The sequence below is a fragment of the Sciurus vulgaris genome, assembly GCF_902686455.1.
Source record: "Sciurus vulgaris genome assembly, chromosome: 9".
Classification (NCBI taxonomy): domain Eukaryota; kingdom Metazoa; phylum Chordata; class Mammalia; order Rodentia; family Sciuridae; genus Sciurus; species Sciurus vulgaris.
In genome coordinates this window covers 22,656,245-22,668,148 of record NC_136469.1, presented here as the reverse complement: position 1 = coordinate 22,668,148, position 11,904 = coordinate 22,656,245, and positions in this window count along the sequence as shown.

Genomic DNA, 11,904 nt, shown 5'->3' with positions numbered 1-11,904 from the left:
TTTTCTTTATTGTAAACAAATGGGTACAACTTGTTTCTCTGGTTGTACATGAAGTAGAGGTGTATCATTTGTGTAATCATACATTTACATAGGTAATGGTGTGACATAATCCTAGTGAAACTTTTCCATTCCTATCAGTAGCCTAGATTATATAAAATAATACTTCACAAAACCATGGTAACTGCATCATTTGCAAACCTAACACAAATAATCAAAGACCGTAGAAAAGGTCTTTTCCACTTATAAATATCTGGATTTTATTTCATGGTTCTGTAGTTCCATGTCTTTTTCTAGAAAGATGTGCTCATTCTATCTGTTCCCAAGAATTCAGGGTTTTTTGTTTGTTCTGTTTTTTTGCAATAGAACACTAAGGACACAATTATGATATAGTTTTTCCTTCAGTAGATACTCAATATATAATTTCTCCTACTTGCTTCAGGTTTATTCTTTTTTAAACAGTAAGTAGAACCCTTCCAACACACAGCGAATATCTTAACTTATTTTCATTTTTTTCAAACACAGAAACTGAGGCAAAGACAGCTCGTTCTCTTTAAGTTGTCAGTGCCTTTAGTTGGGCGAGCTAAAATCCTTTAACTGCTCTGAAATCTTAAAGTGTTTTATAAAAACACTTTTTAAAAGTGCTTCTCAGTTCCAAATCAGAAAGGATGACCTATGGCCAGCACTTTCTGGAACAGGGTAAAGTTTCAGTCCCAGGCATTGATGACCCAGAGACAAATAAATTCTCCTTATATTTATCATTCAAATGCTAATGGGTTCGCTGGATCCTTTGTTAGCTAGGATAGGTTAAATCAGGCACAAGAGAGGCAGCCTCTAAGTTCATAGCCTTTTACCAAACATCTCATTTCAGGAATACAAATAACACATCTCAGGCCAAAATTTCAAGACTCCACTGATGTCATCTCGGAGGAAGAAATGGGGAGAGAGTAGGGAGAAGTGTGCTTTGAAGGAAACTGAGAGTGCCACAAGTCATGAGAAATTCCCAGCAACCAGGGGACACAGAGCAGTCCCAGAGGCCAGAGGTCAATTTGTAATAGGGAACATGGGAAGGAGGCGTAACAACATTTCTGGGAAGAGAGATGCAAAACATGGGGCATTATCTCGAGCTGAGAACCTGCTCTGTGGGCCCCACAGTCATAACCAGAGGCACCGAACCTTCCTGTGGGCAGCTGCAACACTTCATTTACCTACTGTGCTAGTTGGCTTTCTGTCTCTGTGACAAAATACCTGAGATAAGCCACATATGTTATGGTTACCGGGCCTGTCCCCAAACGGCTCACGTGTTAAAGACTTCATCTCCAGTGCAGCCATGTTCAGAGGTGGGGCTTTGGGAAGTGATTGGATCATAAGGGCTCTAACCTCATCAGTGGCTCAAACCATTAATAGATTCATAATTCTACGGCACTATTGGGAGTTGGTGGGGACTATAGGAGGTGGGGCCTAGTTGGAAGAAGTAGGTCACTAGAGGCATATCCCTGGCATCTCTCTCTCTGTCTCTCTCTGTCTCTCTCTCTCTCTCTGTCTCTCTCTCTCTCTCTCTCTCTCTCTCTCTGCTTTCCATACGGTAAACAGCTTTCCTCCATCATGTCTTTCCATCATAATGTTCTGCCTCACCTCAGTCCCAAAGCAATGGAACCAGCTGACCATGGACTAAAACCCCTGAAACCAGGAGCCAAAATAAATCTTTCCTAAGTTGTTTTTCTTGAGTATTTGTCACAGCAACAAAAAGGTGACTGCCACAATGTGTAAGGAGGAAAGATTTATTTGGTTCATGGATTCTGAGGTTTTAGCCCGTGGTCCCTTGGCACTGTTGCATTTAGGCCTGTGGCAAGACAGTACCTCATGGCAGAAAGTACATGGTGGAAGAAAGCTGTTTACCTTGTGTCAGTCAGAAAGCAAAGAGAGAGAGGAGGATCCCAGTATGTCCTTCAAGGATACAACCCCAGTGACTAAAACTCCCACTAAGCCTTACCTCCTAAAAGTTGCACCACCTCCAAGAGCACCACAGGCGGGTGACCGCAGACTTAGCACTTGATCTTTGGGGGTTAGCCAAGATAGAAACCATAACATTCAACCTCTGGCCACCAAAGGCTCATATTCATCTCAGGATGGTAAATTCATTCAGTCCATTTCCAAGAACTCCCCAAAAATCTGAACTGTGCTAGTCCAGGGTCTTCTCTGAGACTCAAGGTCAATTCTTGGCGATAAGCCCCTATAAAAATTTGAAAACAAGTTACATACTTCCAAGATATAATGACATTGGGTTAACATTCTCATTCCAAAACAAAGGAATAAGAAAATAGCAAGGAGGCGTTAGACCAAAACAAAACTGAAACCCAGCGAACCAAGCACTAAATCTTCTTGCTCTATGTCTAGCATCTGGGGTACCTGGTGGAATGATATGAGATCCAAAGGTTTTGGGCAGCTCTGCCCTTTGACCTTGCCAGCTGCAGCAAACAAAGCCTCTCTGTTAGGCTGGCTCTGCTTACTTCCTGCAGCTTCCCTGGGCAGATATTTCAAGTCCCTGGCATCTCTAATTTCCTGGGTCTCTTCTGCAGCTTTAGCTTCACTGTCACAGTGTTGCTTATGTGATCAAGGGCTTCATATAGGAAATTCAACCCTGCCGCAAACGGCCTGGTTACCCGGGCTTTCCTTTGAAATCCCAGTGGAAGCTTCCATAATCACACAACTCTTGCATTCTGCATGCCTGCAAAACCAGCATCAGATGGAAATTACCAAGGTCTTCCTCCAGCTTGAGCAGTAGGCGAGACCTGCTTGTACCATGCTGCAGAAGCCTCTGAGCATCTAAAAGCTAAACCCAGGAATGAATCCCAGAAGACAATTCCTTCATTGGGCCCTGTGTGAGCTGGGTATCATGGGACTCTCTTTTCAAGCAAAGTCTTTGTGCTGTGATGAGTAGGGTCTTCCTAATTCCCGATACACCCTCAAGTCATCTTTCCTATCATCCTGGTTCAATGTCCTTAGCTTCTCTTGAAATGCACTAATCTCTTTAGCAACCATACCCTCCTTAACCATTACTTTACACAAGTTCCTCTTATGTCCAAACTGCAAGTTTTCTCATTTTTCCACTGTTCCTCTTTGCTCCTGATTCACACGGTAAATTCAGCTAAGAGCAACCAATAACACCCATGTCACTGCCTAAATTCTGTGCTGCCTTGCAATCTCCCCTAACAGATAAATCAGTCCATTACTTTTTTTGGTACCAGAGATTGAACCCAGGGATACTTAACCACTGACCCTCATCCCCAGTCCTTTTTTATTTTTTATTTTGAGACAGGGTCTGTTAAGTTGCTGAGGCTGGCTTTTAACTTGAGAAACTCCTACTTCAGCCTCCTGAGCCGCTGGGATTACAGGCATTGCCACCACACCTGGCCTCCCATCACTTTAAACTCAGCCTCACACAAAGTCTTAGGGAATGGACAAAATGTGGACATGTTTCTACACAAAGATTGCAGACTTTAGTCCAATTCTGAGTAGAGTCCCCACTTCCATCTGAGACCTCATGAGCACACATTCCTTTCAGCATTCTGATGTTCTGAGTTCTTACCTGACTCACCCACTAAGCTGTTTACAGCATTCTAGGATTTCTTTAGCCTGCTTCTCTATATTTTTCCAAATCCCTCCCACAAACCTAATTACAGATGCTTCTGAAACACATCATCTAGCACAGTCACAGTAACGACCCACTTCTCAGTACCAATTTTCTATGTAGTCAGTTTACCATTATTGTGACAAAATAACTGAGAAAAATCAACTTAAAAGAAAAAAGAATTTATTTGAGTTTACGGTTTCAGAGGTTTCAATCCATGGTCACTTAGCCCTGTTTCCTTTGGGCCTGAGATGAGGTAATACATTACAGTGAAGGGCATGTCACAGATGGAACTCATCACCTCATGGTCACCAAAAAGCAAAGACAGGGAGACAAAGGGGCTTTTATGGTTCCAATATCCAGTCAAGGGCACACCCCCAATGACCTAACATCCTCCATCTAGGATTTACCTCCTAAAAATTCTACCATTTCCAACAACCCCATCTGCTGGGGTTCACACATGAGCTTTTGAGGGACATTTAAGACACAAACCATAACATTTACCAAAAAATTTTAAGGAGGTGCCCAGAACTACCCAACCCTCCAGAAGTGGTGTGATCCACGTGGATTAAAGGGGAATATTCCCCTTGTTCTGGCCACAGCAGTTCAATTAATGTAGTCTAAAATTAACTTCACGATTCAAATAAACTACTACAGAACTCATTATACCAGTGATTTACACTGACTTGTAAACAACTAATCTACATATTTTTGCATATAGTATCTCACCCCATATTTAGTTCCCAGGTTAACTTTTTTTTAATTTATTTATTTTGATTCATTGTACACGAATGGGGTACAACTGTTGTTTCTCTGGTTGTACATGAAGTAGAGTTGCACCATTTGCATAATCATACATGTACATAGGGTAATGATGTTTGTCTCATTCTGTTATTTTTCCTCCCCCTCACCGCTTCCACCCCTCTTTTTCCTCTCTACAATCCATCCTTCCTCCATTCTTGCCTCCCTCCTGCCCTCCAGTATGTATTATCCTCTTATCAGAGAGATAATTTAGCCTTTGGTTTTTTGGGATTGGCTTATCTCACTTAGCATAATATTCTCCAACTGCATCCATTTACCTGCAAATGTCATAATTTTATTCTTCTTTATGGCTGAGTAATATTCCATTGTGTGTGAGTGTGTGTGTGTGTGTGTGTGTGTGTGTGTGTGTGTGTGTGTGTATACACTGTAGTGTGCTGATTTTAAGTCCTTTGGATATAGGCCAAGGAGTGGGATAGCTGGGTCAAATGGTGGTTCCATTCCAAGTTTTCTAAGGAATCTCCACCCTGCTTTCCAGAGTGACTGCACTAATTTGCAACCCCACCAGCAATGTATGAGTGTACCTTTTTCCTTGCCAACACCTATTGTTGCTTGTATTCTTGATAATCACCATTCTAATTGGGGTGAGATGAAATTTAGAGTACTTTGATTTGCATTTCTCTTATTACTAGAGATGTTGAACATTTTTTCATATATCTGTTGATTGCTTGTAGATCTTCTTCTGTGAAGTGGGTGGAGAAAAAATAGATTTGTAAAGTCTTGCCAGTGTTATCACAAGGAGATAATGATTGACTGAAAGACACCAATATATGTAGAGACTCCAAAAAACATGTCACTGAATGTTAAGAATGCAGAAACTTCATTCCAGTGGCTCAGAGGCTGAGGCAGGAGGACTGCAAATTCAAAGCCAGCCTCAGCAATTAAGTGAGGCCCTGTGCAATTAGTGAGACCCTGTCTTAAAATAAAACATAAAAGGATTGAGGATGTCACTCAATGGTTAAGCACATCTGGGTTCAATTCCTAGTACCAAAAAAAAAAAAAAAATGTAGGTATGGTCTTACACAATAAAAGTTATTACTGCAGTCTCCAAACTATTGGCTATGTCCCAGGACAGGGCAGCCAGCTCTGAATTAGGCCACGTGAGGAATGCCACTCCTCTGGGCTGAGAAGCTGCCTGCAGCAGGGGCTACTCGAGCAGCACCCAGGTTCCCCACCGCTAGGGTGCTGCACCTGAACCTGTCCTCCACATGTTGGCCGCCAGCTCCTCCCAACTGCACTCTCCTCTGGAGAATGCCTTTGACAGTGACTTCTATTCCATCCAGAAGTGTCCAGAAAGTTACTATCCCTGTGTCTGGGGGGACCCCATGGCCAGTGACTGGCAGGATGACCTCCAAGTACCTCAGAGCAAGTGGTGGGAGCAGACCAGACTTCTGACGGTACATCTTTGCCACGTCCTTGCCCGCCTGTAAGGTCCCCATTCCTTCATACATTTCCCCTAAGATTCTTTTCGGGATTGGTAACCTGTCCCTCCACCTGCCAGGAGCTGGTTTCCTATCCATACTCTTACCCAGTGCCAGTCACTGAGCAGATACCATTCTCCATGCTTGTATTCTGGGTCTGAGGGGAGACAGCCACTCTGGTCAGGGTCAGGTTTTCCGTTTGTCTGAGGATCTCTCCAGCAACACTGGCAGATGGCCCCTCTACCACTCCAACATCAGTGACGCCATGAACCTCATAACACCACTTTATTCTTTAAAGACAGAATGCATCTGTGGCTTCCTCCCCTTGATGATGGTAATGCTCTCTGACTCTCTCATGGTGATGGAAAGATCAGCGTCATCCCTGATCCAGCAGCAATGTTCCAGGGACTTGTCAGGTTAGAGAAGCATGACGATCAACCCACGTCTACCTCCTTCTCTCTTTTTGACTGCCTTAAGTTTCTTCTGCTCCTTTGTTCTCTCCGAACTGCCTGCTCCTAAAGGGGCCCTGCTGATCACCCCCTGAATAAGGGACATGCAGAAAGGGAAGAGGTGAAGTTTGGTGTGGGAATCTGAATGAATGTGACCTTCGAATCATCTCACCTTTCTTAATTGCAGTTTCCTCACATCGACAGGACAATAATGTGCCTGCCCTGCCTGACATGCTTATGTAGACCAAATGGGATAGCACATCTGAGGGCATCTTAGGAAATTAGCCAGCCCTTGATAAACCTGAGATATTAGTCAGCTAAGGGATTAAAGTACAGTCCTGCTCATAAAGAGCTCGCAAAACAGAAGAGCTGATAGGCAAACACAAATGAAACCATTTAAGTTGGAAGACAATCCACGCCATCAGTGAGATACAGGGTTCTGCGGGAGTTCAGAGGAGGGTGAACCCATTTCCTGATGGGAAAATTTTTTCTTTGGGTCTAAGAGTGCTCATTTTTCTTCTCTGTATTTTCTTTCTGGCTTGGGACATGTAGGCAGCAAATTGCTTGATTAAAACCAGAGACAACAAAGAAAAAAAAATTTTACCACGTTTCTTCAGTTTAGAATTCAGTTTATTTTTTTTTTAATTCTACTTCGAATGCACCGTTTGTAACAAATCTGATTCAAACAGACACACAGTTGTAAATAACTGTTTTTAAAGTGTTTTTTTTTTTTTTTTGCAACTTCAGAAAAACACCAATTAAACAAGTATAACAGGGAAATCACTTTCGAATAACTACACAAAAAAGAGAGAAACTGGTAACAAACTATAGCATTGATAGTCTCTGATATGTTAAGTATAGAATTCAGTTCCATGTGCCTGTTGTTTTATGACAGAATTTAGTATATGTGTAATATATGTGCATGAGGTAATTCAACTGGCAAAGAAAAAAAATGCACTGATTATACTTTGCCTGAAACTGCAGAACCAAAAAGCCCCACTAGGCAGGAGCACCAATTGGCCATGATAAACATCCAGAGGAATAAAAGATGATCCTGGTAATGGTGCCTCAGACCTAAGATTCCAAGGGCTGGTAAACTATGCCAAACATAAACTATGCCTGACATTCCTTAGCCTATGTCACAATACAGAGAAGCAGGAACCAAACTGTTACCCAATGAGTACTACTCATGGATTTAGCTATTCTAAGATTAGGATTAAAAAAAAAAAAAATCCAAAGTCAGATTATTTTGTTAGGCTTGTTCTATCAATTTTTCATGATTTTTCATTAATGCTCCTGTGGGCCTTTTTAATAGAACATTCTCTAGTTCTGCCAAGTTTGAAAATGGTCCAAATTTTTCTCAGAAAGACTACAGTTTGCAAACCTAGCTTGCAAATGCAAGTAACTATGTAATTACCAACCCCATCTTAATTTACAGCATTTAGTATTTTCAGGCACATTTGTGAAAGCAATAGTATTGAACACTTTAAATGTCTTTATAACAAATAAACCAATAAAAATATTACTCAAGATAATGTGTGCACTAAGCAAACTTACAGAGAATTTAACATATGTTTAAAGCACCTACCCGAAACTTGCTTTTACAGTCACTTTAAATGAATAATAAACAGGTTACATCACTAAAAATAAACTCATTCAACTATAACCAGAAAGATAGCAGCTGGAAAGGCACATTCAGATCTCACTGCAGCTGTTTAGTATTATTAAAATTCACATTTCACAAATGAAACTAAAGCAATCTAGACTTCTTAACATGCTTAATTGGTTTGAACTACTTTAAAATTTTCTCTCATAGCTCAAAAGTATAACATTTTAAATTTAAAAACACAAATTTTAATCTCCATCTCATGATGGCTGAATGTGTTCAAATGAAATGGATAGTCAAAAGCTTAATAAAGTTTACCTTCTCCATATTTGAATCTGTTTACAAGATTTCTGTTCCAGGAAGCCCCAAAATGAATAAATGAAATCTTCAAAACACAATCTGTATTCTTCTACCTATTATATAGAAAATAAGGCCAAACCTAGAAAGTTCTATACACAAAATAACAGATAATTATGTAAAATAGAAGAGCTCGATATAAACTCCAGATTGACTTGATTTTTAAAAAAATCTTATTGGACACCTACTAGGCGTTGGGTCTCAGGGAAATGCATAAACTTTTAAAAGCCAATTCTTGCCCTAAAAGGGAAAGGATGAGCAAGGAAACAACAGATGTTAGATTGCCTGGTTGACTGGACACTGGTACTTCCTTGAATCATTTCATTTCTCTTGCTGGGTGTTCTGTCCTAAAGCCTTTGTCCTCTCTCTCCCTGTGAGCTTTCTTTTTCTTTTAGTTGCCTCTTCCCCTCCAATTATCCATCTCGGTTTTCCTTCCCCTCTCTTTTTGTTCCCCTAAAATATGCTAATTTTTCCCACCCATCTTCCATAATTGAATAATAAAGCACTAAGCCGACCTGGGTCCAAGTAGATGATACTTATGTACTCCATTTAAGATGAACCCATGGGCACCACTCCTGTGGAGCCCATTCTGGGCCTGGACAGACCACCAGTGGTAGTGACTGGATACCTGCTTGGCTTCTTTGCCATCCCTGCTATGGAATCCATACACACAACCCTATACCAAAGGTCATTTCTTATGATTCCTACTTAACATAAAATTGAACAGGTACGAAGGTCCTTTCTCCCTGGCCCATGTTAAAACATACGCCCCGTCATGTACAACCGTAGAAATGAAAAGTTGTACCCCATTGGTGTACAAAGAATCAAAATGCAGTCTGTAAAAATAAAAAATTTAAATTAAAAAAAAATACACCCCAGTGTGCTAAATACTACCTTAATTCCAAAAACTCTCAGATCTTGGAAAGTAAAAGTTATACTGTGAAACAATATTGTGTCTTTCATAGACAAAAACCAGAACTGAATGTAAAGCATAACTTTATGTTAACACAACAGAGACTGAGATGTAATCTCTCTCCTTTAGTGTCTGTGCAACTCTGTAAGTAGTTGAATTTAGAGTCCCTTCAAATTCTCAAAAGAATGATCATACCTGTTAGTCATGGAAATCCAAATTCCCAGTGTCACTTGATTTTAATCACTCGAAAATGAGTTTCTTTCCTAAACCAAGTTTTCTTTGTGTTATCATTTTGGGCTTTGGTTTTGGTTTTGTTTGTTTATTTGTTTTGTTTTGATTTTCTTGTACTGGAAATTGAACCAAGGAAAGCTCTTCCACTGAGCTACATTCCCAGCCCTTTCCTAAAATGTTTTATTTTGAGACAGGGTCTCACTACGTTGCCCAGGCTGGCCTTGAATTTGCAATCCTCTTGCCTCAACCCCACAAGTGACTGGGATTGCAGGCATGCACCACTGCACCTGGCCTAGGACAAGCTTTGAAAGTAACTCCGCAGCACCCACACCTATCCTTTAGGAAGTGGAGAAGATGTCAGCCTGTGATTGCCCCAGTTCCCAAAAGGAGTCTTATCCATGGGCTATATTGGATATGGGGGAGGCTGCCTTTACCATACCCAATATTCTTCTCCCTGCCCCAGAAGAAAGGATGCGCACACATACCCACATGCAAATTTAATCTCATTTGAGCATCTTACTACTCTTAGCATCTTCTTTGAAAAAATACTTTTGACATGGTACTTATAAATTAGATAACATATGATTAAATCAGTTCCTTTGGAAACCTTAGTAGAAATGTTTAATAAACCTTATTCAAGTTTACTGAATGTATTGGCAGTGCTCTTGAAATAAATTCATCATTTGTATTAACCAGAGTTCTCCATAGAAACTGAACCAATAGATTTTGTACAATTTAAAAGATCGAAGGCGTTGACTTAGCATGGAGGCTGAGAAGTCCCGTGATCTGCTGTCTGCCAGCTGTAGATCCAGCAAAGCCGGTGTATAATTCAGTCCAAGTCTGAAGCCCTAAGAACCAGGAGCCTCAACATCCGGGAAAGATTGGTGTCCCAATTAAGCAACCAGGCAAGAAGGAAAGGGGGACTTCCTCCTTCTCTTCCCTTTTTTTTTTTTTTTTTTCATTCAGAACTTCAACAGAGGGAATGATATCCAGCTCCATCAGGGCGGAAATCTATCAATCCAACAGCTGTCTTCATCCCATGCAGAAACACCCTCATAACCAAAATTAAGCATCATGCGGTTTTAAAAATATTCTGAACATCATGGTTAAAGTTTCTTTGCAGTTACTCCAGGGCGCCATTTCAAAACCAACGGATCAACTACCGAAGCCACATTTATATGACACCCTCCCCACCACCATCCCTGGAATAGTTTATATGGGAAAATTACACTTGTTTTTAGTCCTACTCAGTGAAAACACATATACCTATAACTTGAGAATTTTTGACACATCAACTTGGAATTGCTTAATAATTTGACTCTGTGTAAAGAAATCATAGTGAAAATTAATGTGACTACAAGCCATATGAATGATAATTATTATTGTCATTATTTCTGGAATGAACCTAATAATAAAATGATAAATTGCTCTCATATATAAAGGCTTCAGAGTTGATTTCCTACCTAACCACCTAAACATGAATTTATATTATACCAAGCATATGCTTGACTGTACAGATAAACAAATCAGCTTACTATTAGGTAGAATTCAAATTAGATTTTTTTTATCCTCCAACTTGCCTGCCAAAAGTTTTCCTAACATGCTAGAATTCTTCATGTAACTATTTCAGAATATTATCACATGCCCAGCCAGAACCCAGGGGAGAGAGCAGACAGAACACCCAAACAAAGAGGATTAATTCAAGTCTTCAAACCTAATGGCATTTTCTCCATAAGGTTCAGACTTGCTGGGGACCCATGACCCCTTTTTTCTTTTTGTTTTTGTCCCTTCAGAACGAAAATGTCTACTCTATACCTTTCCACCATTATATTTTGAGAAGGTAACTTGTCTGGTTTCATAGGTGTAGAGCTGAAAAGAAATTTGGTCCAGGGTGAATCATAATCCCAAGTCTCATCCACAATTGATTTAAGTGATTTGGGGATGATATTTTATACTTGAGTTGATTTTGTATCTGGTTAAGACTTGGGGTGAAAGTACTTTGCTTGTGAGGAGAATGACTTTTGAGGGGTCAGTGTAAGAGTGTTATGAATTAAATTCTATATTCCAAAAATTCATCTATTGAATGAAGTCCCAATCCCAAGTGCTTCAGGATGTGATCTTACTTAAAAACAGAATCTTTACAGAGGGAGTCAAGCTAAAATGGTGTCAATAAAGTAGGCCCTAACTCAACGTGAGTGATGTCCTCAGGAAAAGGAGAGATGTGGCCACAGAGATGCACATGGTGAGAAGACAAAGTGAAGAGACAGAGGGAAGAGACCACTATCTAAAACCAGGGAGATAGGCCTGGAAAACATCCTTCCCTTACCGCCCTCAGAAGGAACCACCCTGCTAAAACCTTGACTTTGGACTTCCAGCCTCCAGAACTGTGAGACAACAAATTTCTATTGTTTAACCACCCAATCTTGGCATTGTTACAGGAACGCTAGCAAGCTAACACAACATCATTTAAAAATAACAAT